This window comes from Equus asinus, chromosome 3, assembly GCF_041296235.1.
Source record: "Equus asinus isolate D_3611 breed Donkey chromosome 3, EquAss-T2T_v2, whole genome shotgun sequence".
In the NCBI taxonomy this organism is placed as follows: Eukaryota; Metazoa; Chordata; class Mammalia; order Perissodactyla; family Equidae; genus Equus; species Equus asinus.
The window spans coordinates 11,306,883-11,334,861 of record NC_091792.1 but is presented as its reverse complement, the minus strand read 5'-3'; the positions used below and the strand labels follow the sequence as shown (position 1 = coordinate 11,334,861).

The 27,979-nt window shown below is 34.5% G+C and overlaps 1 protein-coding gene across 1 annotated transcript in view; it reads right to left on the bottom strand.

Moving 5' to 3' along the window:
- The window catches only part of LOC106842525 (phosphatidylinositol-3-phosphate phosphatase MTMR1-like), a 60,294-nt gene that overhangs the window by 9,432 nt on the left and 22,883 nt on the right, over positions 1-27,979 (bottom strand).

The window sequence follows — 27,979 nt, the reverse complement described above, 5'->3', positions numbered from 1 at the left end:
ACTAAGAGCTTGTTCTTTGGGAAGATAAACAAAATTGACAAACTCTTAGCCAGACTTAGCAAGAAAAAAATAGAGAAGTCTCAAACAAATAAAATTGTAAATGAAAAGAGAAATTACATCAGATACCAGAGAAAAACAAGGATTATAAAAGAATGCTATCAGAAGCCAGGTGCCAACAAATTGATAATCTAGAAGAAAGGGATAAATTCTTAGAATCATACAACTTCCAAAACTGAATCGAGAAGAATAGAGAATCTGAATAGAGCAATCACAAGTAAAGAGATTGAACAGTAATCAAAAAACAAAAGTCCAGGACCAGATGGCTTCTGTGGAGAATTCTACCAAACATTCGAAGAAGATTTAATACCATCTTTCTCAAACTATTCGGAAATATTGAAGAAGGAGGGGTACTTTCTAACTCATTCTACAGGGCCAATGTTACCGTGATACCAAGACCAGACAAGGAAAACATGAAAAAGGAAAATTACAGACCAATATCACTCATGAAAATAGATGCAAAAATCACCCCCAAAATACTAGCAAATCGGATACAACAATACATTAAAAGGATTATACACCATGATCAAGTGGGATTTGATGCAAGGATGGTTCAACATCTGCAAATCAATGTGATGCACCACATTAACAAAATGAGGAATAAAAATCACATGATCATCTCAATAGACGCAGAGAAAGGATTTGACAAGATCCAACATTGATTTATGATAAAAACTCTCAATAAAATGGGTATAGAAGGAAAGTATGTCAACATAATGAATGCCATATATGGCAAATCCACAGGCAACATCATAGTTAATGGTGAAAAACTGAAAGCCAGTCCTCTGAGAACAGGAACAAGACAAAGGTGCCCATTCTCCCCACTCTTACTCAACATAGTGCTGGAATTTTTACCCAGACCAATTAGACAAGAAAAAGAAATAAAAGGGATCCAAATTAGAAAGGAAGAAGTAAAGCTGTCACTTTTTGAGGATGACATGATTCTATATGTAGAGAAACCTAAAGAATTCACCAGAAAACTATTAGAAATAATCAACATCTTCAGCAAATTTGCAGGGTACAAAATCAACATACAAAAATCAGTGGCATTTCTATACACTAACAACAAACTAGCAAAAAGAGAAGTCAAGAATACAATCCCATTTACAATAGCAACAAAAAGAATAAAATATCTAGGAACAAGTTCAACCAAGAAAGTGAAAGACCTATGCACTGAAAACTATCAGATTTTTTTTTTAACATAAGGGTTAACTAATCCTGATGCCAAACCTTGAAATCTATTAAAGATAGAGTTCCAGAAAGATTTGGATTTTCTTGTCCTGTTTTTCAGATTGCTACAACATTTGTTTAGTCAGACAATTTAACTATTTTACTCAAGGCAACTAGTCTACTTACATTTATATTGAAAAACTCAAAAGCTTTGCTAATAGTTTACTAATCTAACCAGTTTTACCGTATTTCCTTTGCTCCATTAGATCCTGATCTATGAATTAGTTTGCCAGTAGGGACTTTGAGCAATTATCCAGTAAGGGCAGTGCCCTCAGTACCTTCCTGTCCTCCTGATTTGCATTTCCTTCTTTTAGGCATTTTAAATAGAAATTTTCTGGGGCTTGACTGAATTATTCATCAACCAATGTACTCTATGCACATATTATCTGAAAACAATATCTAAAGTAACCCTCACCCAGGCCTCTTTTCCATATTTCTTAACTTTATTGTTTACATAAATAAAATGATATAAATATAATTTCATAGTAGCTTTAGTTACTACCTAGATATATGTGCTCTCTAACAGAATGCCCTAAAGTTTTAACATGGATAATAGACAATTATAATTTTTCTTATATTAATGTCAGCTGTAAAAATATTGATGCTATATATGAGAAAAAGCATACCACTCTTGAGACACTTTTCTTTATTGGTCCTGACTCTTATTTTTATATTCTTTATCCTGGTCCCCTCAGGGAAAATGACTAAATCAAAACTCTTGACTCTTTCTCCCTTGATTTTCATTTATTTTTTCAAGAATAATATAATATCTACATTACCATTGTATACTTTCCTTCAAAGTAAGAACCTTTGTCATGAGAACAGCAAAGGGAAAAGCTAGAAATGTATGCTACGAAATAATAGTGGGGTATGTACAGTCAGATGTATTCAAACACCTCTTGTAGCATTGAGAAGTCCTGTGTATCTTCAAAAACAGTAGAGTCAAATGCACTTTGCACTCCCTCCTATCTAGATCTCTTTATAAGGAAATAGATTGTCAAAGTAGTGGATGTGATTATTTTAAAAATCTTTGAAAGTTCTAAAACAGTTCCTCCGAAATCTCTTTATTCAAGTTAATTGGATGTCAAAACACAAATTTTGACGATCATTATTTTCCAAAGCAATTAAAGATATTATATCACTTTTACTCAGGGTATTTAATAATTACATATTTCTTTAGCATATATTTCTTTTTAATTATATCCAAAGAAATATAAGATGAATAAGCATGATAATACAGTTGACCTAAATTCACTTAGCATTGCTTTTTAATGTGTCTTTTTACTTTTTCAAGCTGGAAAATAATACTACATTGCTCTCTCTTTTCATCTAACTGTCAGGATCATGTATATTCTCTTACTCTTTCAGAAGAAAAGAAAAAAATTCCTTTTAATTTACTTAAACTATTTGCACCAGAAATTAAAAAATGAAATTAAGGATAATTTTATTTAGATGAAAAATGGTTTCTCCACTGAGCTGGAATGGAATGAAACAGTTAAATACGGTCATGTAAATACTACCAGTTGTTTTCCAAAACAAAGTCTTTGGATATTTCAGCAAGATGTTCAAATTTGGGAGGTTACGCATCACATACCTTCCAACTATTTAATGATGTTAAAGAATAAGGATAGTATACATGGACCCATATAGAATGTTCTTTGTGTTTGTTTCTTTTTTACCTGAGTAGGAGGAAAAATAATTTGGATATACAAATAAATCCAAGTTTTAAATTTTATCTCTATTCTCTAATCTATAAACTCAATCCAGGGCATGTGCACAAAGTATGGGAGTCTTGGTGTCCTTCTTAAAATTCTGCCTCTCACATTATTGTCAGTCAGTTTTTCATTTTATTTATTTCTGTACTTATCTTTAATGATTTCCTTCCTTTTTTCTCCTTTGCTTAGATTTTCTCTTCATTTTCAAGTTTATTAAGGTGGAATCTTTGATTACTGATGACAAACTTTGCTAACATAATGGTCACATTATAGTACTGCTTTAGCTGTAAACCACAAATACTGTTTTGTTGAATTCACAGTATCATCTCATTCAAAAATTGCTAATTATGTTTTTTTGTTGTAATCATCCATTTACACACTGTATTTTAAAATTTCTAAATGTTTAAGAAATTTATGTATGTTTTTGTTATAATTTCCAATTAAATTCTAATCTTGCCTAGGAATATATTTATATGTTTCTGTTCTTTTAAATTCATTGAGGCTTGTTTTATGACCAGCAAAGTGGTTTATCGTGGAGAATGTTCCACATGCACTTGAAACCAATGTACATTCTGCAGCCATTTGTTGGCGTGTTCTATAAGCGTAATATAGTTCAAATTGATTGAAAGTGTGGTTCATGTTTTACCTATCATGTCTCGAGTCAGGAGTGTTGAAATCACAAACGTAATTGTACATCTTATATAATATTGAATAGAAAAGGTTAGTTTATTTCCTCTGATTTTTCCTGATGTTAGACTAAATAATTCAATAATTTACCACTTAATATTAGGTCAGTTGTAGATTTTTAGTTGATATCCTATTTTAGGCTGAGCAAGAAAAAAGTTTCCTTCTATTTCTAAATTGCCAAGTGGTTTTCCTTTTTTTCTTCTATTTCAATTGAGAACTTTTGTTTGAAATATTGTCAAATCCCTTTTCTATATATAGTGGAATGATCATATGATTTTCCTCCTTTACTTTGATATTGTGGTGAATTACAATGAATAATATTTCAAATGCTTAAATAACCATGAAAATTTGGGGATAAACCAAAATTAGTATTAATGTATTATTTTATACATTGGTGGATTCAATTTGTTACTACTTCCTTAGGAATTTTTCTATATTCTTGAGTAGTAGTAGACTATAATTTTATTTTTAATGTCTTCATCAAGTTTTGGAATTATGGTAATGCAGCCCTTATATTCAGAAGTGTTCCTACTTCTATTGTCTAATAAAACTTGTGTAAGTTGTGTAGTTATTTTTATTTGTTTTATAGAATTCCACAATGAAGCAATCTGAGTTAGAATTTTCTTTGTAGGAAAGTTGATCATGAATTAATTGATTTAACAGCTGTGGGTAGAAGTATTCAGTTTATCTGTTTCATACAATGTCTATTTTGGTAAGTTATTTTTTCAAAAAACTTGTCCATATCATTTAAGTTGCTAAAATTTTTCTTCCTATTATTCTCTTACTATCCTTTGAATATTGGTAAGATCTGTGGTGATACCCTCTCTCACCTTGCATTCCTGATATTGTCCGTTTGTGTTCTCTCTTTTTTTTCCTGATCTGACTAGTTAGAGGTTTATTAATTATGTCTATCTTTTCAAAGAACCAAATATTAGCTTTGTTAATTTCTTCTATAAAGTTGTATAAATTATATGTTTCCATAAATAAAAGGAGCAATATCTAATTTGATATTGTGACTGAGTTACTATCAATCCATATTAAATGCTGATAAATTAAATAGAAGTTATCAAGTTTTAAAATGATCAAATATTAATTTATAAAATCAAACCATAAATAAGTAAAAAAATACTTTAAAATTGAAATTATAAATGGGCATGGATAAGTCATTCTTTTTCAGGGATACTTGACCTTGAATCTCAATTCTTACTCTTATTGTCAGTTAAGTTCCTATTTTGTGTAAACATTTTGTTAGAAGCATTAAATAATGATTTTAGAGTGTGAGAAAACTGTTTGACACATAAAAGCTTGTAATAGATCCCAGTTTCATCCTACCTTTCTCCTTTATCTTCTTTTTCCTCTTTTGGTTCTTCAATATTTACAGACAAGTAAGCTTAGGTTTCAATAAATATTTATTAATTGATAACGGTTCTCTTCAATATGTTACTTCCGCAGCTTTTCCAAGTCATAATTGACATGTAATATCTGCATATATTTAAAGTGTGCAGTTTGATACATTTTGGCATGTGGATATACCCATGAAACCATCACCACAATCAAGATAGTGAACACACCTCGCACCCAACCATGTCCTCATGCCCCTTTGAATCCTTCTCTCTCTTTCCAGAACCCTCCTTCCTTCCTGGGCAACCACTGATGTCTTTTCTATCACCAGAGATTAGTTTGCATTTTCTAGAGTTTTATATAAATGAATTCATGCAGTGTGTACTATCATCTGGCTTCTTTCACTTAGTCTAATTATTTTGAATATTCATCCCAGTTGTGGTATAAAACAATAGTTTATTCCTTTTTATTGCTGAGTAGTATTTTTTAAATTAGTTTTTGTTTTTGTTTTCCTTTCTGAAGCAATCTTATAAAGTTCCTCAGATCATATCTATAACACCTTAGATAATCTTCTAAGAAAATATGTTCTCTCCAATGTGATATATTTTGTTAAAAAAATTCCTACAATTTAGCCCAATTAACACACTCTTTGAAGTAAGATAATTTTTGAATTAATTTGATAGCGTAATTGGAACATTTGCTTTTTGCTCATGTATGGCAAATACTGTGTATTTAAATGCACAATAAAGTTTGAGAATATAGTTCTACTGAGATACCAAACAATAATGAATTATAAAAACGATCTATTATAAATGAACTAAAATAATAAATGACCAAAGTAAAATAAGAAAGGCAATTTTATTTGTTGAGAAACATATCTAGGAATCTCTAGTTTTCAGCCAATATGATTAAGATATCTATTTTCCATTTATTCATTATCAATATGTTTAATAAGATTCACTTGCAAAAAAGATCAATGGTATGCCAAATTTTTCAAACAGAATTTCAGAGAACAATATACTTGTCACATGTAAAGTAAGGAAAGAAAGTAAATAAGATTATTTGAATTGGTAATTATTGAGGGGAATTAAAATCATTTTTAACACGTTTCCACTAGGAAATGATTTTGTGCCTACTAGGCATGTAAATTGTGCTGCCATCTGGCTTTTAATGGTATTATGCTTCTCCAATGGCTCCATGAATAAACCACACTTCAAATCATTCAAATAGATTATAAAACCCAAATAGTCATGACAAAGCTTCTGCTCTTCCATATGAGTGGCACATCCCAGAACCACTTAAAATATGGCTGTGCCAATTTAAAGTTACGTAATAGTGAATGTAGATGATTTAAACAGGAAAAGAAGGGGAGGTCATTAGATAAGAGCAGCTTGGCAAATGGAGTATTCAGATTTTGAGAATTTCATGTATTTATCAAAAGCCAAATTAAGCAGTAATATATGAGATAAACATAGTGATACAGTTGTGCATATCTGCCACACATGCTTATTATTCTTTGAAATAAGACAAGTATCACAACAGGTGTATGATGAAGAAATCACTTGGTAGGGCGTGAGGTTTGTATTTTACTGGTTTGCCCACTAGTATTCATTCATTTCACTCAAAAATGTATTAAATTCCCATTTTGAATAAATGCCAAGTTAGCTGTTGATTTTACATTTGTAAACAAAACATATAATCTCTATCTTCATGGAACTTACAATCTAGTGGTGATTCAGGAAATAAACATTTACCTTTATAAAAGGTATGTAATTATAAAAAGTGACAATGTGATAACCTAAGACCACAACAGTGTAGATTGCTCTCTCCTGGGCTGTCGAGAGCCTGCCTGGGGGGTTTAATTTTAGCTGAGCTTTGAAAGATAAGAGCGAAGGATGAGAAAAAGGCAGAGAGTGAGAGGAAGAGGTTTCCAGGAGAGAGAAGAGTTTACATGAATGAAACACCAGTATAAAAACAAAATAAAGTATAGGGGGAGCTGCTCTTTTACAGACAATATTTTCAAAGACTGTTTTGTTTAGTTCTCACAATGTTCTTTCAATACTACGTTACATCTGAATAAATTTACTAAATATGTAATCATAGGTACTTCATTAAAATCAAAGTTAACAGAACAGTTAAACATGCAATTAAATTGGTTCATTTTAAAGTTTGAAGTATCAAACATCACATTTTATCCTGAGTCAAGTTAATTGACAAAAAGGAAGTTAGAGACTAGAAAGATTCAATCCTTAAAATAAAGGTGAGTAAATAAAATTCTAGAAAGAAGCTGCTGTAGTTTTCACTCCTATGTATCTGAATACCACCTGACATTTCCAGAAAAGGTCTGCGTGATATCCAGGGTGGGCAACATGTCCTAGGGTCAAATTCATGTCTCACTACTTCAAACACAACATAATCAGAATTAAATCCAACAGCCACTACCAAAATGTATTTTCCCTTTTCTTCTAGCTAGTTCTCTTAAAAACGACACCTCATATACAGTTTCAAAACATCAAAGTCTGCAATAGCTTCTCCTCTTTCATTAATTATTTACAAATTTAGAAGTTCAGGTTATTTAATTTCTATATGACTGCAACTTGTCAGTTAGTTTTCATTAGCGAGGCCATTAACAAAGTTACAACCTTCCCTCTCTCTTGCCTCATTGCCTCTAGCAAGCAATGCTTGCTTCCTCTTCTCCCACAGCTGACTTCAGCCCCATCAGGTATACGGCTCACACTAGCCCAAAGGGAGGTTGCTAAATCAGTCACTCTCAGGTTATAAAACCAGGTTGGTTCCATCCCATTCCCTGAAAACACCGTGTCCTTTTCTGTTGTCTTGTCCAATATTTGTTTTCTTCACTCATCTATCAGGAGCCAACATTACATGTGCTTAATTCTTCCTCATCTTAAAGCCTTTATTATTCTTTTAATAGAATAAGTCTTTTAATTTTTTTAAATACCAAAGGTTTTTATACTTCTCTTATAGAATTTGTGGCATGTCACTTAAATTATATTTAGTAGCATGCATACTATTTTCTCCTAATATGTTGCACGTTGTTTGAGAAAGTGAGCTGGAATATTATCTTAAGTGAATTATAAATCAGTGATTTCTTCGTGGAGTCGAATTTCAAGAATTCAGTAAATGTCCAAAGAGTTTTATTTAATATAAATCAGTTACTATAATATCAGCTTGAAGTAGCATATGTTTTGGTGAATAGAGATTTGCTTAAATAACTTTTAAACAAGAATGGGCTTGTCAATTGATTCTTCCTTAATTTATTCCACATTTTTTTTTAGATCTCCTTCTATGTGTACAGCAATGTTCTAGATACAGGCCATCCTGCTTCCTGCAATGAGTGGGAAAACAAAGCTCCCACACTAAAGGAACTTATCAAATTGCAGTGGAATAGCTTTCACACAGTAAGTTTTGCAGAGTCTCTTCCAGTGTCCTCCCCATCAGTTCAAATGAGGTATCTGTCAAGGACTTCATTTATGATTTATTGTAATTATCCAAATATGGACATTTTTTAAATGTTGACTCAAAGTTTTAATAGAATTTAAGAAACATAGGTCACTCATGCTCTACATTTTATTACTTTCAGTCTTATTACTTTCAGAATCTATAAATTTGTGTACTTATGTACAGTGTATTTATTCAGTAAAGATGAGATATTCTGTAACAATTTATTAATATATTTTTATTTCTGCTCTAATAACTATCACATATGCTCATTAATATGTTCTTTACCAGTATTTTATAATATTCACAAGTGACAAATTAGTATTAGATTGCTAAGACAGTTGCAATAAAATCATTCATTTTATAATTCATTTCAAATCTTCTAGTAAAACTTCATTATTAACACAAATCTTAGATGGGATCCTGATGTTCATTATTTTAGTTAGTAATATGTGCACTATTAAAGAAATTTAAAAATTTAATAATATTATCCTACAATTACTCTTTGATCTCATTAAGAACAGTCCCACAATACAAGACACACTGAAAGATTTTTATTATTTTAGTTAAATGATAATTTGAATATGGGATTCTATTTAAAATAACCAAATCAGAAAAAATAAATAATAACATGCTCACAAGGGAAGGTTATGACTTCCAACTGTAAAGGACAGCACAAAAACAAAAAACATCTGGATTTCTTTTGAATGCTATAGCTTGTAATCATTTGTATTTGGAATCCTTGGGTGTCAACAGATCACTGTAAATGTAGTTTAAAACTCAAATTTTTGTTTTCTATTTTATTCTTCACAAACAATTAAACACTAGGACAATCCAGCAACAGATGTGTTGTTTTTCAGTTACACAATTTCAATTTCAGCTATATAATATTTATTAATTTTATAACACACATTGAGGGAGCTATTCAATAAATCTGTGCTGGCCTGCATTAGCGTTACACATAGCAGAAACCTTGGAGGCACAGCTCATTTAGTTACGCACATTGCAAAGCAGGAGTAATGCTATTGCTAAAATGAGAGACCTAAGCCTGAAAACAGGCTTTCTAGGGAGAAAACAAGGACTGCTGAAATAATTGTTCATAATTTTTTCCTTTTCAGATAGGTATTTTTCTTCAAAACCAAATAAATGATGACATCTTTTCTCTAGCATCCCAGAGAGTCCTTGATTTTGTTGTCATCTCTACATTTTGGACAGACACTTCATCAAAGACTGTATACAAATGGCCACTTATCACATAAAAACATCCCCAGGTTTATTAGTGATCAAGGAAATGTAAATTAGCACCATATTGAATACCATTTCAAGTCTACTAAAATCTCTAGAATAACTAAATTCTGGGAACCCCAAAGATTGGCAATGATGGAAAACAAGTGGAACGCCATAATATTTCTGATAGAAGTGTGAAAGTTACTACCACTTAGGAAAACTCATTTGGAATTTCATATATACCCAGGATACATAAAGACTTAGCCACAAAAAGCAATTTCATGCATAATAGCCAAAAAGTAGAAACCACTCAAATGTTCGTGAACTGGTGAATGACTGAACGACTTGTTTTATGTCCAAAAAATGGAATACTACTTAGCAAGAAAATTACTGATACATGCAGCATGGATAAATCTCAAAAGTATTAAGGAAAATAAGCAAGGCAACCAATTTCTGCCATAATTACATGGATTACTACATTCAGTGACACATCACTTAGATTACAGTGACCCACTGTAATTAATATGTACACGTGTTTTCTTTTAGTAAATATAAAGAGGAATTTGTTCAAACACATTTATGTGTTCATTCAAAAATATTTATTATTTCCTACTGTATTCAAAGCACTATATTAGATTCTGGGTTTAAAGGTTAATAGACAAACAAGTTCCCAGCTGTCATATAGTTACATTCTAATAAAAGAAGTATTAAAATAACTAGACAATGTATACATAATTTTAAATAAGTTCTATGAAGAAAATTGAGCAGCTAACATTTGATACTCACTTTGTGTTTTTAAATGTTTATACATATAATCTTATTAAATCTAACAAAAACAAATGTGGAAAGTACCATAATCTGTATTATGGTAAAGTATTATAATCTGTAATTTTACAAATTATGAAACTGTGGTATATAGTCTTAGCGATGACTCACTTAGCAAAGCGACACACTAAATATAGGAGCTGACATGCAGACTCTGGCGATCCTGTTTCGGGTAATGGAGACTTCATCTCCACCCTACAGCGCATCCTCAAATGTTAAGCTGAGAAATGTGAAAAATAGTGTTGTGGGGACGTGGTCAATAGGTACGGCATTCTGTGGATAATAAGAAATAGTGACATTTGAGCTGACACAAAATGACAAAAATGAAAAGCCTAGAGAGCATGGAGGTAAGAGATTCCTGGCCGTAACAGAGAAGTTAGTTTCAGACTTCTCCTCTTGTAATAAAGAAATAGAGAAAATGTGGTGAAATGTATTAAGCAACTATTTACTGGCATCCTGCACCAGACAGCATGTGTATTTCATCTTTGAGAAAAAGGAACACATTAGATAAAGCCTACTTCTCCCTTCCTGGGGCAATTTTCCAATGGTGGTACAGGAACAGAAGCCCAGGCAGTGTGATTTGAGAAGGAAGAAATAGGCATTTGGAATTGCTGGGATGGCTAGAATTTATGATGCAAGTTAGAAAGAGAAGGTAGGTCAATAGAAGAGCTCATCAGATATCTGCAGACATAAGTTTCAACTCCTTTATGTAAATACCAAAGGGTGGGAACTCTTGATCACATCGTAAGAATATGTTCAGTTTTGTAAGAAAGCTCCAAATTATCTTGCAAAGGGGTTGTATCATTTTGTACTTCCACCAGCAATAAATGAGAGTTTCTATTGCTCCACATCCTTGTCAGCATTTGCTGTTGTCAATGTTCCAGATTTTGACCATTCTCATAGGTGTGTAGTGGTCTCTCTTGTTGTTGTGATTTACATTCTCTGATCACATATTATGTAGAACATCTTTTCATGTGCTTATTTGTCATATGTAGATCTTTTTGGATGAGGAATCTGTCAAGGTCTTTGGCCCATCTTTTAATTGGGTTGTTTGTTTTTTTATTGTTGAGTTTCAAGAAATCTCTGTATATTTTGGATAACAGTTCTTTATAAAATGCGTCTTTTTGCAAATATTTTCTTCCATTCTGTGGCTTGTCGTCTCATTCTCTTGACATTTTCTTTGACAGAGCAGTTTTTAATTTTAATGAAGTTCAGCTTGTCAATTCTTTCTTCCATAGTTGTACCTTTAGTGTTGTACCTAAAATGTCATTGCCATCCCAAGGTCATCTAGATTTTCTCCCCTGTTATCTTCTAGAAGTTTTATAGTTTTGTGTTTTACATTTAGGTCTGTGAAACATTTTGAGTTAATTTTTGTGAAGGGTATAAGGTCAGTGTCTAGATTAATGTTTTTGCCTGTGTATGTCCAGCTCCAGTACCATTTGTTGAAGAAATTATCTTTGCTCCATAGTATCACCTTTGTTCCTTTGTCAAAGCTCAGTTGACTATATTTACATGGGTGTATATCTGGGTTCTCTATTCTGTTCAATTTATGAATTTGTCTATTGTTTCAACAATACCACACTGTCTTGATTACGGTAGGTTTCCAGTAAGTCTTCAGGTCAGAGAGAGTCAGTCCTCCAATTTTATTCTTCTCTTTCAATATTGTGTTGGCTATTCTGGGTCTTTTGCCTTTCCAAATGGCCTTTAGAATCAGTTTCTTGATATCCACAAAATAACTTGCTGCGATTTTGATAGGAATTCCATTGAAGCTATGGATCTGGTTAAGAACTGACATCTTGACAATATCTAGTATTCCTAACCCTAAACATGGAATCTCTCTCAATTAATTTAGTTATCCTTTGATTTCATTCATCAGAATTTTGTTGTTTTCCTCGTATAGCTCTTATACATATTTTGTTCGATTTAAACCTAAGTATTTCATTTTGGGTAATGTTAATATAAAAGGTAAAGTGTTTTTAATTTAAAATTCCACTTGCTCATTGTTGGTATATAGGAGAGCAACTGACTTTTGTATGTTAACCTTGTGTCTTTCAACATTGCTATAGTCACTTATTAACTCCAGGAGTCTTTTATGGACTCTTTCAGATTTTCTATGTGGATGATCGTGCCATCTGTGAAAAAAGACAATTTTATTTATTTCTCAAGCTGTATACCTTCTATTTCTTCTCTGATAACTAGAATTTCCAGCACAATGTTGACAAGCAGTAGTGAGAGGGGACATCCTCGCCTTGTACCTGATCTTAATGAGAAAGCTTTGAGCTTGTTGCCATTAAGTATGATGTTAGCTGTAGGTTTACTGTAGATATTCTTGATCAAGTTGTGGAAATTCCCCTCAATTCCTGGTTTACTGAACATTCTTATCATGAATGGGTCTTGAATTTTGTCAAATGGTTCTTCTGCATTACTGATATGATCATGTGATTTTTTTTCTTCTTTGTCCTGTTGATGTGATGGATTAAATTGATTTTCAAATATCGTTCCAGACTTGGATATCTGGGATAAATTCCATCTGGTCATGGTATATAATTCTTTTTATACATTGTTAGATTCAATTTGCTAATATTTTGTTGAGAATTTTTGCATCTATGGTTTTGAGAGATACTGCTCTGTGGTTTTCTTTTCTTGTAATGTCTTTGTCTCATTTGGTATTAGGGTAATGCTGGCCTTACAGAATGAATTAGGAAGTATTACCTCTGCTTCTATCTTTTGGAAGAGTTTTGTAGAAACCTGGTATAATTTACTCCTTAAATGTTTGATAGGATTCACCAATGAACTCATCTGGGCCCAGGACTTTGTTTGGAAGGTTATTAATTAATGATTCATTTTCTTTGATATAGGCCTATTCAGATTACCCATCTCTTCTTGTGTGAGTTTTTGAAGATTGTGTCTTCCAAAGAATTGGTCCATTTCATCTAGGTTATTAAATTTGTAGCCACAGAATTATGCATAATATTCTTTATTATCATTCTAATGCCCTTGGGAACCATAGTGATATCCCTTATTTCATTTATGATATTGGTACTTTATGTTCTCTCTCTTTTTCCATTAGTTAGCCTGGCTAGAGTCCTATCAGTTTTCTGAGTCTTTTCAAAGAACCAACTTTTGGTTTTGTTGATTTTCTCTGTTGGTTTCCTTTTCTCAATTTCATTGATTTCTTCTCTAGCATTTATTATTTATTTTCTTCTTCTTCCTTTGGATTTCATTGGCTCTTCTTTTTCTAGTTCCTGAAGGTTTGAGCTTAGATTAATGATTTTAGATCTTTCAGATTATTGATTTTAGATCTTTCTTCTTTCTAATATTTGCATTCAAGGCTATAAATTCATCTCTAAGCACTCCTTTCACTGCATCCCACAAATTTTGATGTTTTGTTTTCATTTTCATTTACTTCAAAACATTGTTCAGTTTCTCATAAGATTTCTTCTTTGATTTATGTGTTATTTAGAAACGTTTTGTATAATCTCCAAGCAGTCTGAGATATTCCAGCTATCTTTTTGTTATTGATTTCTAGTTTAATTCCATTGTGATCTGAGAGCAAACATTGTATTTCTATTCTTTTAAATTTGTTAAGGTGTGTTTTATGGCTCAGAATGTGCTTTATTTTGTGAATGTCCTATGTGAGCTTGAGAAGAATGTGTATGCTGCTAATATTGGGTGAAGCAGTCTACAGATGCCCATTATATTTACTCAGTTGATGATGCTGTTAGGACCAACTATATCCTTACTGATCTTCTGCCTGCTGGCACTGTTGCTGGTACTCCATTTCCGATGGAACAGTGTTGAAGTCTTCAGCTGTAATTGTGGATTCATCTTTTTCTCCTGTAGATTTTTAGTGTTTGCCTCACATATTTTGACAGTCTGTTGTCACGTATAGGCACGTATATTTTAAGGGTTGTTACATCTTCTTTGAGAATTGACTCCTTTATAATTATGTAAGCCCCTCTTTATCCCTAACAACATTCCTTACTCTGAATTATTCTGTCTGAAATTTATATAGCTACTCCTGCTTTCTTTTGATTAGTGTTTGCATGGTCTATCTTTCTCTATCCATTTATTTTTAATTTATATGTGTGTTCATATTTACAGCAGGTTTCTTGTAGATAACATAGTTGCATCATGTTGTTTGACCCACTTTGACAATCTTTATCTTTTAATTGGTTCATTGAGATCATTTCCATATCAAATTGATCATTGATATATTTTTATTAATATTATATTTGTTACGGACTTTTATTTTGTGTCCTTTGTTTTTATTTTTCTCTTCTTTTTTTGCCTTTTGTGCTTTTAATTGAACATTTTATATGATTCCATTTTCTCACTTAGCGTATCAATTAACTTCTTGTTCTACATTTTTTAGTGGTTGCCCTAGAGTTTGCATTATACATTTAAAATGAATTCAAGTTCACTTTTGAATACCACCATACCACTTCACAGGTAGTATGAATGGCTTATAATAAGAAAAATAATCCTAATTCCTTCCTCCCATCCCTTTTATTATTGCTGTCATTCATTTTCCTTATATATAAGCATATATGTATATACAGTCATATACACATAAGCAAAATAGTTGAATACAGTGTCGCTGTATCATTTTAAACTGTTATTTGTTATATCAATTAAGAATAAGAAAAATAGAAGTTTCTGTTTTGCCTTCAATGAATCCTTCTCCAATGCTCTTCCTTTCTTTATGTAGATCTGAGTTTCTGATCTATACCATTTTTCTTCTTTCTAAAGAACTTCTTTTAAAATTTGTTACAAGGTAAGTCTACTGGCAATAAATTCCTTCAGTTTTTGTCTTTTGGTGAGCCTGTGCTTCCGGACTGTGCCCTTCACACATGCATCTCAGTCCCCCATGCCCCGCCCTTAGGTGGGACAGGATGGGTAGAGTAGGCTGGAGTTAGGTACTTCCCTTCCTCCTCTTAGAAGGCTAGAGCCAGTTGGAATTGGGTATTTCCCTTCCCTCAAGTCAGTTGGGCTCTGATAAAACCCCAGCAGGTCATGCAGTGCTTAAAGAATTTCTCTTCAGGGCAGACTTTGTTAAGAAGAACAGAATGCTCTAGTGTATTTTCAAAATGGTTCCTCTGCCCCACCCCGTGCCAGAGGCATAGGGGATTTTCCTCTGAGATTCAATGTGAGAACCTTGTAGACATCCACCTTGCTAGAGCTCCTGATAAGTGGCTTCCTCCAGAGTTTTTAACTCTTAGTTGCCCACACTGAGCCTCTAGGAATTCATGGGCTTACCTTAGGTTTTCCTACCCGGACAGTGCTTCCTACAGAGATTGCTGCTCTGGTTAGTTGTGATTCTCTGTACCTGCTGGCCTCTCCAATTTTGGGGGCAGCAGTCTGCCCTGTGACCTCAACTTGTCTAACAGACCTAAGAAGAATTGTTGATTTTTCAGTTTGTTTAGCTTTTCACTTGTCGTTAGGATGGAGTGGCAACTTCCAAACTTCTTTCATGCTGGACTAGAAACAGGAAACTATATTTCTTTTTCTTTCTGGACTTTACACTTACCTACCTCTATAGAGTGGCTCTATCAGCTTTGTTTGCATATGGCCACCCCCAAGTTGGACCTTTTCCCACTGTTCAAATTGGGGGAATAGAATTTAGTCCTAATTCGAAATTATTGGAAGAGAGATACTGTGACTAGACTAACCTGGATGTAAGTAATTGAAGTCAAATGGGAAAGTCATAGTACAAATATAGCCACTGTGATCACCCTAAAAGTGTCTAACTCAACTTGTGAAAATAGCTTTCCTATTTAGAAGTTACAGCTAAAATGTGAAACAAAACAATGAGAAGTAAAAAATTAGTAATTATAAAAACACACCATTCAAGAATAGAAAAAACCTTTTTCACAATGAAGGATGGATTTTAAGAGCGGAAACTGGATTTGGAACTTACAAGGGGCAGACTACAAAGCTAATAGTGCCAAATTATCGTTCTTAGTGAACATACTATAAATAAACCTTTATCTATTGACCAATGTATAATCTTGACACAGGCTGGACATGATAAATGCTTTGTAACTCTTGAGTCCCATGCAGGTGTGCGTTATAGATTTCATATACTATCCAAGATTCAAGAAACTAGTATAAAGAAATCAAAATATAAGCAAACATATAAATATACTCATACATACATTAATAAGTAACTTTCACTTTAAATCTAGTTTAATTTGGCTACTGAAGGCCAAATGCCTTTTCACCTAAGCAAATATAGTGTCCGAGACCAGTGATGAACAGCAAGTGAGCAATTAGTAGGACAATTATGACAAACTTGTCAAACTAACAACTGGGATGAAATGTTATAAACTCTTAAATTTATCCTAGTTAGATATGCATATTAAGACATGTTGTTCATATGATACCAACAGCTGATAGTTATTTTTTAACATGTTCACAAATGTCTCTTCAATGTTAATGAGAGAATTTTCATGAACTAAACTTTGTTCTTCAAACTAGACAAGCTTATAATGTCAAGTCACAAGAAGTTTTGAAATGTTATTCTGATAGTCAAAAATATCAATGAATTCTTCATGGTGTCTATATTCATAAGTAGAGATAGATTTCATGGGCAGGACAATGCATTAAAGATAACTATATATTTTATTTGACTAAGATAACTTTATCCTAAAGTAGATCTTTTTTAAAATGACTAGAATAATTTGGATATTTTTCAATAAATTAATATTTAAATTAATTAAGGCATTTTAGCAACATTGTACTTTAACAATTTTGAATAAATAAAACATAATTATAATGTGATTAAGGAGCTTCCATTCAGAGTATATAACATGTAACTTGAGGTTTATAAGAACATTGTCTTTGGAGTAATTTTCTCTAGCCGACCCCAGGGAGTCCCAGTTTGACAGATGGAAATAATGAGTAAAAGCAGCAAAGAGAAAGGGTTGTTTTCTGTAGTGTAATGTATTAATAAATACCCAGCATGTGACAGGAGAATAGATGTATTTCCATAAACTCTGGCCCTCTTCCTGAATATTTCTCTGGGTGTCACAAAATCATCTGTAGTTAGCCAGACAGTCTAGGAAAATGTGAATACAGATAATGATTCCTACCCTAGAGAAATTATAATTTTCTCTTTCATTCTTAAGCTCCTCTGTTTCTTTTATTTTGCTAAGGGTGTGTGTGTGTGTGTGTGTGTGTGTGTGAAATGTTCTCTATAATGTATCTGTGGAAGCATGTTATCTGAAGTCTCACCCTATAGCTTTGCCCTTGTGTTTGAAGACATCATGGCTAGCAGCCCTCCTATGTATTTTCAACAGCTCTGGCTTGTTCATCTAAGAACACTAACATATTGGATATATTCATCTCATAAATAAACTTTCTTAATGAATATGACATGAAGCCCTTTGTCAAGCAGACATGAGCTTGATCTGAGAACAATACAAATTCGATGGAAAAGGGTAAAGTTTCAAAGACCAATATCCTTTCCAGGGAAACCGTATTTTGGTGAAGGATTGTCATATTGTCACAAGCAAATCACTTAAAGATCCTTGAAAGTCCACAAATACTGGTAGTGAAAATGGTGAGGCTGGTCACAGGGCATCCGGCAGGAAAGTTTGTGCCTGTGCTTATGCCCCCAGCCCAGAAAAAGGATTTTGACCCAGAGGACATATGGAGACACGACAGCGATTAATGTCAATCTAGTAGGAAAAAAATTATGTTTAAAAAAGACTTAACTTATGCATATTTTGTCTGTTTGTTGTATTGTAAAAACTAGTAGATTTTACAGCTTAATATATAAGAAAACGTGTAGGTAGACAGATGCATGCTTCATAACTACCATACTTATAATCATTTAATGCCTAAATATTTTTCAAAAGTATGTGAAAAATGGCATTTTTCTACCTTTGTTTCTTGGTTTTAGTGAATCCAGTTAAAGCTAGCTGGAATTACCTTTCAACGTGGTGTGAAATTCTTTTTTCTTTCTTTTCTTAGGGAATGGAAACCCTGGAGGTCACAGTAGAGGTCATTGTAGACGAAGAGCAGTTTCTGGGCATCATGTTTGGTTTCACTAATTCCTTCTTCCTCTTCCTTCTTTGGTTTCCACTCTTGGAGTCCGTCTTTTATTCAGCACAGACAGTCTAATATTTCTGTTCTTAATACCTCTTGGAAAATTTTCACTCAGCTGTAAGCTACTTATAAAAGTCCTTAAACCTGTGTGTTTTCTAGCTTGCTTTGTATTTTCTTTAGCATGGTTGACAGGTTTGTAAGTTTCAGTAAAAAAACTCTCCAAAATCCCTACTCAATAGATTCTAACATCAGAATCATTTCTAAGGCAGGAAAAAAGCATGCCAATTATGAAGCAGTACTATTGTCATGGTTATATGGAGACTCAGCTTGCAATCATAACTGCTGCTCGTTTCCTTCAGGTATTAAAGGCAGCCATGCACGATGAGAGTAGGAATCCAGTGAAGCAAGATGTGATGCTCCCATCCATAACTGTGCAGATCACCATTTCCCATAGATTGTAAGACAATACAGAAAAAAGACAGGCAGGAGAATGAAACAAAAGTAAAGTGCAAATAAAACAAACAGTCATTTCCATGTAGCTTCTTATTAATTTTAATAGGACAAAATCTGGAATTTTTTTAATGAAGTACTTTTGGATATAAAATAACTAGTGATATACAAGAACAGTGTTACCGAGAGTTTTTGAGTCATGTAAAATATTTATGCTTTTGTTAAACAGGGAAACACTCACTAGGTGCTGTAATAAACAGCTCAACTATCTTAGCTGCTTAATACAATAAAATGTTTATCTCACATCCATTTTCAGTGCAGATCATGTGACTCTCCTGGATCCCCTGCAGATGATAACTCTGGGATCTGGCTTCCTTCCGTGATGTGGCTTCTTTATACCAGGGTCCTTTACTTTCAGCCACACTGGTAGGAAAGAAAGAGTGAGCTAGATTTCAAAGGAAAAGTTCAATAAATATTCATCCATTGACCAAATCTATTCAGAAATCCCAAATCTACTTTAAGCAATACTGTGTAACATATTTTTCCTTTTGTCCAGGGGGAGATACAGGATTTGAAAGTATTGCTGTAGCCAATGTTTTATTTTGCTATTTTAAAAACAGTACACTTTAGGGGCCAGCCTGGGGATGTAGTGTTTAAGTTCACATGCTCTGCTTTGGAGGCCCAGGGTTCACAGGTTCGGATCCCAGGCATAGACCTACTCAGACCTACTCACCGCTCATCAAGTCATGCTGTAGTGACAGCCCACATACAAAACAGAGGAAGATTGGTACAGATGTTAGCTTAGGGACAATCCTCCTCACAAAACAAAAGTACATTTTATTTTTAACACTATTTCATAAAGAGGGTTTGACACCAAAGAAATAGGAATCACCTAATCCTTTTCACTGAATGTATTAAGATCTGCAATAAAATAATGTCTTAAGTACTAATCTATATCAACAGGGATCAAAATGAAAGCTCTGAAGAGATCATAGTAAGACCCCTACCAGAGGCTCTCTTGCCCTTATCTTCAGGAGTCAAGACATTCACAGAAGTGTCCTGGTGTGAGGTGTCCACATGCCAAGGAGGACCTGAACACGACCCTCCTTACCATCCAACGTTTGTTCACAGCCTCATCACTGCTGTCTGCCTTGAATTGGCCAGGACTGCATTCATGGTACATTTCTTGGTCATCTACTGCTGTAAAATCAACTGTTACAAGACTTAACGGCTGAAAATGAAATGATTTATTTACCTCACAATTATAGGGGGCCCCACTTCAGTCTGTACTAGGCTGGGTGATCCGTTGTCTTAGTGGGACTCCCTCACATGTCTGTTGTCATCTGAAAAACTCAGCAGAAGGTTGGCTTTGCTGATCTTCTCTGGGCTCTCTCATTTGTCTGGGGCCTCACCTGGGACATCTGGGCTGATTTGGTTCTGTCTACAGGGTTGCATCCCATTAGGTCACATGCAGAAGAAGCAGAAGGATGCAAAGTCTCTTGAGACTTAGGCTTAACAATGTATACTGCATACGACCTCAACGATGTAATACGTATTCAACAACGTGTACTGCACACTTGCTGATGATTGCTAGCAAATATCACCACTAAAAATTAAATGCTTATTAAAGTTTATCATTTTAGAAACACAGAAATTACTATCACTGAAATCAATAAAAATGTTTTTATTTATTAATTATATGAGACAATACACATATAATGTAATCTATTTCCAAAACAGTTCTGCAAGATAATTGTTATTACGTCTACTTTATGGAATGGGAAACATTTGCTCAAAGTGGCTGTATGACTCTTTGAAGGCTCAAAAGCCAGTAATAAATGAAGCACGAGTTTTAATAATTTACTTTAGCATTCTAAAATCGAAGTTCCTTTAAAAAATAGAATGCTGCCTCTGATTGGTTAGCACATAATTGCGAATTTTCTAATTTTTCCAAAAATATACTTTGACATAGGAATATTTAATTGATAATTGTAAAAATTTCCCCTGAAACCATGCACACAGTTTTTAAATTGAAAGCTTAAGAGAACTGTAATTGAAATCGATGTAGTCATTATAGTCTTTCTACCCAATATCATCAATGTACATCATAGTACATACAACTTCATATAGATTATATTTTGTTGGAGATATTTGCTAGTTATGTAGTGTGGAAAAAAATTAGAGCTGGAATTGCTTTAGAATTCATCTACCTTGCAATGATGAGTAGTTGATATAAATATATATTAAATTTCTGCTTCTTATGTGAATGTACCACTTAAATCCTCAAAATCCTCAATCAGCCACTAGATTTCCCCAAGTGAAAAGAAAAACTGAGTAAAGATTTTTGCATGGATAGCATTTTGTCAATCTGACATATTAGTCATAAAAGTGTAATGAGAGTAAAATTTAATGAAGTCTTAATTGAACCATGAGAGTCTATCATATTAAAGAGATAGGGAGTTTGGGCATGACATGAGCAAGGTGGCAGAATAGGAGGTCCCTTGCTCATACCCTCCTATGGCAACAATAATTTGGCAGTCATTCACAGACCAAAGTGCCTCTGGGGGAGCTTTAGGATCCAGGTAGGAGGTTGAGAAAACCAGTGGAGCTCAGGGGGGCTATTTGGAGAAGGCAGGCCCACATCTAGTTGGCACTTTCAATGACGACGGTCCTGGCTACAGATCCATAAATAGTTCCATCCCCTGTGGACTCAGTAACAGCTCTGTCTTGCCTTGGTCCTGTCACCAGCACCTCGCCAAGGGACCTGAGAGGAGTAACGCCTGCTCTTGTCTTGGGTAGCAAGCATGCTGATTTTGGTCCTAGCTGTGAACTCTGGAGCAGCCTGTGACCCAGCTCCAGCCCCTCTCAGTTGTGGTCCAGGAGCAGTTCTACTCATCTAAGGACCCACTGGGAAACATGGCTGTCCATACCCCCAGAGGCAGACCTTCTGACCTCAGTCTGACTACACATTTTGAAGTGGCCCTGTGGCCTGGCTCCAGCCCTCCCTGTACAGTCTGGGAGTAGTCCTTCCCAGCCAGACCAGTGACCCAGTGGGAGCCCGTCCAGGAACCCAGCAGCAGCCACACCATCCACAGACCTAGTAAAAGTCCCACTGTCTGCAGACCCAACTGCCAACCCTAAGCAGACCCTTGTCCCAGCATCAGCCCTAACGACAAGGTCCTGGAGGCAGCCCTGTCTGTCCAGAAACCATACGTGATCCACACCTGCCCAAGCCCCTGGTAACAGGCCAGTCAACCACAGACCCAGCAGCAGCCAAGTGATCAGCTCCAATCCCACTCAACTGTGATCTTAGAGACAATCCCTTCAGCCCAGGAAACTGACAGGAAAAGGTCTCTACCTGCAAAATCAGTCTGTCAAGATTGGACGAGCTGTTTGCCTCTTCAAATGCACAGACACCAATGCAAGGCTAGATGGATCATGAAAAAATAAGGCAAACATGACACCACCAAAGGAAACTAAAAAAGCTCTGGTAACTGACCCCCCAAAAATGGAGGACTATGACTTACCTGACAAGAATTCAAAATAATCTTAATGAAGCTCAGTGAGATGCAAGACAACAGAGATAAACAACTAAACAAAATCACAAAAATAATGCATGAACAAAATGAGAAGTGTAATAATGAAACATAAACCATAAAAAATGAAATAGAAATAATGGAGCTGAAGACTACAATGACAGAATTGAAGAATAGAGATCTTCAACTCAACCACAGAGAAAAAGAATCAGCAAACTAGAGTACAGGTGATTTGAAATTAGCCAGTTAAAGAAACAAAAAGGAAAATGAAAAAGAGTGAAGAAAGCATCTGGAAGCTATTGGATAATGTCGGTCGAATGAACATACACATTACGGGAGTCCCAGATGGAGAAAAGAGAAAGGAGCAGAAAGCTTATTTAAAGAAATAATGACTGAAAACTTCCCAAATCTTGGGAGAGATATGGATATCTAGATTCATGAAGCGTCAAAAGACTCAAGCAAGATCAACCCAAAGAAGCTTACTCCAAACACATTAGCATCAAATTATCAAAAGTCAAATTAACAAGGGACTCTCCATAAGGCTGCAAGTGGATTTATCAATAGAAGCATTGTAGGCCAGGAAGGAGTGGGATGGTATATTCACAATGCTGAAAGAAAAATACTGCCAAATAAGAATACTATATGTGACAAAGCTGTCCTTCATGACAGCAAAGCACAGACAACAAAAACAAAGATAGACAAGTGATAACGGCATCAAATTAAAAAGCTTCTGCACAACAAAAGAAACAATTAGCAAAATGAAAAGGCAACCTAGAGAATGGGAGATAATATTTGCAAGCCATACATCTGATGACGGGAAAAAATACTAAATAGATAGAGAGCTCATATAGCTCAATAGCAAAAAAACGAAATAGCTTGGTTAAAAATGGGCAAATGACCCTGCTGTGGTCTGAATGTTTGTGTCCCCCCCAAATTCACATGTTAAAATCCTAATCCCCAAACATGATGGCATTAGGAGGTGGGGCCTTTGGGAGGTGCTTTAACTATTCAGACTCTTTTGTTACCCCATATGACTCTCAGATTCTTTGTTCTATTTCTGTGAAGAATGTCATTGGGATTCTGATGGGGACTGCATTGAATCTGTAGATTGGTTTAGGTAGTATGGATGTTTTAACTATGTTTATTCTTCCAATCCATGTGTATGGAATATCTTTCCATTTCCTTTTTCTTTCTTTCTTTTTTTTTTTTGTGAGGAAGATTGACCTGAGCTAAAATCTGTTTCCAACCTTCCTCTTTTTGCTTGAAGAAGATTGTCACTGAGCTAACACCTGTGCCAATCTTCCTCTATTTTACGTGAGATGTTGACACAGCGTAGCTTGATGAGCAGTGCTAGGTCTGCGCCCTGGATCTGAGCCTGTGAACCCCAACCTGCCAAAGAGGAGCACATGAACTTAACCACTATGCCACCAGGCCAGCCCCATCTCTCCATTTCTTTATGTCATCATTGGTTTCTTTCAATAATGTCTTATAGTTTTCACTGTATAGGTATTTCACCTCCTTGGTTAAATTTATTCCTAGATGTTTTATTCTTGTTGTTGCAATTGTACATGGGGTTTTATTCTTGACTTCTCTTTCTGATAGTTCATTATTAGAGTATAGAAATGCAGCTTATTTTTGTAAGTTGATTTTGTACCCTGAAACTTTGCTGTAGTTGTTGATTATTTCTAATAGTTTTCCAATGGATTCTTTAGGGTTTTCTATACATAAAATCATGTTGTTTGCAAACAGTGAGAGTTTCACTTCTTCCTTTTCATTTTGGCTTTGTTTTATTTCTTTTCTTACCCATTTGCTCTGGCCTAAACCTCCAGCACTACATTGAATAAGAGTGGTGAGAGTGGGGGTCCTTGTCTTGTTCCTGTTCTCAAAGAGGGATGGTTTTCAGTTTTCTGACACTGAGTATGATGTTGGCTGTGGGTTTGTCATATGTATCCTTTATTTTGTTGAGGCACTTTTGTTCTATACCCACTTTATTGAGAGTTTTTATCATAAATGGATGTTGGATCTTCTCAAATGCTTTCTCTGCATCTATAAAGATGATCATGTGGTTTTTATTCTTCATTTTGTTAGTATCATGTATCACATTGATTGATTTGCAGATGTTGAACCATCCCTGAATCCCTGGTATAAATCTCACTTGATCATGGTGTATGATCCTTTTAATGTATTGCTGTATTCAGTTTGTCAATATTTTGTTGAGGATTTTTGCATCTATGTTTATAAGTGATATTGGCCTGTAATTTTCCTTCTTTATAAAGTTAAAAGTTGTCTTTGTCTCGCTTTTGGATCAGGGTGATGCTGGTCTTGTAGAATGTGGTAGGAAGTGTTATGTCTTCCTCAATCTTTTGGAATAGTTTGAGAAGGATGGGTATTAAATCTTTGAATGTTTGGTAGAATTCTCCAGAGAAGCCATCTGGTCCTGGACTTTTATTTTTTTGGAGGTTTTTGATTACTGTTTCATTCTCTTTACTTGTGATTGTCTATTCAGAATCTCTGTTTCTTCTTGTTTCAGTTTTGGGAGGTTGTATGAGTCTAAGAATTTATTTATTTCTTCTAGATTGTTGGCATTGTTTTCCAATTTGTGGGCATAGTTTTCCATAGTATTCTCTTATAATCCTTTATATTTCTGTGGTGTCTGTTATAATTTCTCCTCTTTTATTTCTGATTTTATTTATCTGAGCCTTTTCTATTTTTTTTTTTTTCTTAGTGAGTCCAGCTAAGGGTTTGTCAATTTTGTTTATCTTCTCAAAGAACCAGCTCTTAGTTCATTGATCCTCTCTACTGTTTTTTGGGTTTTCACTTTCATTTATTTCTTCTCTAATTTTTATTATTTCCCTCCTTCTGCTGATTTTGGACTTTGTTTGTTCTTCTTTTCCTAGTTCTGTTAGGTGTAGTTTAAGATTGCTTATTTGAGATATTTCTCTTCTTTGTTGTGGTGGGTCTGTACTACTATGAATTTCCCTCTTAGGACCACTTTTGCTGCATCCCATATGAGCTGGTATGGTGTATTTTCATTTTCATTTGTCCCCTGATAATTTTTGATTTCTCCTTTAATTTCTTCAATGATCCATTGGTTTTTCAGTAGCATGTTGTTTAGTCTCCACATATTTGTCACTTTCTCAGCTTTTTTCTTGTAGTTGATTTCTAGTTTCATTGCATTATGGTCAGAAAACATGGTTGATGTGATTTCAATCTTCTTAAATTTCTTGAGGCTTGCCTTGTTCCCAACATATGGTCTGTCTTTGAGAATGTTTCATGTGCACTTGAGAAAAATGTGTAATCTGCTGTTTTTGGATGGAGTGTTCTGTATATACTATTAAGTGCATCTGGTCTAGCTTTTCATTCAGTTCCGCTGTTTCCTTGTTGACTTTCCATCTGCACGATCTATCCAGTGATGTAAGTGGAGTGTTGAAGTTCCTTACTATTATTGTGTTATTGTTAATATCTCCTTTTAGGTTTGTTAATAGTTGCTTTATGTACTTTTGTGCTTCTGTGTTGGGTGCATTTATAAGTGTTATTTCTTCTTGGTGCACTGCCCCATTGATCATTATATACTGCCCCTCTTTGTCTCTCATTGCCTTTTTTATCTTGAAGTCTACTTTGGTATAAGTATGGCAACAACTGCTTTCTTTTGTTTGCCATTAGCTTGGGTTATTGTCTTCGCTTCACTTTGAGCCTGGGTTTTTCTTTAGAGCTAAGATGTGTTTTCTGGAGGTAGCATATTGTTGGGTTTTGTTTTTTCGTCCATCCAGCCACTCAGTGTCTTTTGCTTGGAGAATTCAATCCACTTACATTTAGAGTGATTATTGATATATGAAGGCTTAATATTGCCATTTTATCACTTGTTTTCAGTTCTGTATTTCTCTTGCTTCTCATTCTGTGTATTTCAAATTGCCAATTCAGTTTGGTGGTTCTCTATGATGGTTTTCTCAGTTTTCTCTTTATTTGCCATTTGCATCTTTGTTCTGACTTTTTGTTTAGTGGTTACTGAGAGGTTTGTAGAAAAGATCTTGTAGATGAGATAGTCCATTTTCTGGTAGCCTCTTATTTCCTTAGTCTAAGCAGGTTTCATCCCTTTCCCCTTCCCTGTCTAAGCTGTTGTTGTCACAACTTATTTCATTTTGTGTTCTGAATTTGTGATTAAAATGAAGTGATTATGGGGCTGGCCCCGTGGCCGAGTGGTTAAGTTCGCGCGCTCCGCAGCAGGCGGCCCAGTGTTTCGTTGGTTCGAATCCTGGGCGCGGACATGGCACTGCTCATCGGACCACGCTGAGGCAGCGTCCCACATGCCACAACTAGAAGAACCCACAACGAAGAATATACAACTATGTACTGGGGGGCTTTGGGGAGAAAAATGAAATAATAAAATCTTTAAAAAAAAATGAAGTGATTATAATTACTTTTGATGTTTTCATTTCTTTTATCTTTAATTTTATAATTAAGTGTTTGCTAACCTGTTCTGATAGAGAGCTGCAATTTTCTGATTTTGTCTGCCTACTTACCTCCTTGCTCAAGGTTTTGTAAACCCTTTCTTTTTTTTTCAGGTATGAGGGCCTTCTTGATCATTTCTTGTGGCAGGAGGTCTTATGGTGATGAACTCCTTTGGATTTTATCTGGGAAAGTTTTATTTCTCCATCATATATGAAGGATGTTTTCACTGGATAATGTATTCTTGGCTGAAGGTTTTGTCTTTAACAATATTTTAGCAACACTTTTTGTCTTTCAGGATTTTGAATATACCATTCCACTCTCCACTAGCCTGAAAAATTTCTTCTGAGAAATGGCCTGAAAGCCTGATAGAGGTTCCTTTGTAGGTTATTTTTGTCTGCCTTGCTGCCCTTGATATTTTTTCTGTCATTGACTTTTGCCAGCTTTACTATTATATGCCTTGGAGAATGTCTTTTTACATTGATATAGTTTGGAGATCTGTTGTATTTCCAGCTCCTTTCCCAGGTTTGGGAAGTTCTCAGCTATTACTTCTTTAAACAAGCTCTCTGCTCCTTTCTCCCTCCCTTCTCCCTCTGGATGTATGATTTGCAAATATCTTCCCCCATTCATTAGGTTGCCTTTTCACTTCAGTGATGGTTTCCTTCACTGTGCAAAAGATTTATAGTTTGATATAATCTCATTTGTTTATTTTTGCTTTTATTGCCCTTGTCTGAGAAGACTAGTCCAAAAAATCCATTTTGAGTTTATTTTTGTATATGGTTTAAGATAGTGATCCAGAATCATTCATTTGCATGTGGCTGTCCAGTTTTCCCAATAGCATTTATTGAAGAAACTGTGTTTTCCCCATTTTATATTCTTGCCTCCTTTGTCATAGATTAATTAACCATTTATGCTTGGGTTTATTCCTGGTTTCCACACTATTCCATTGATCTA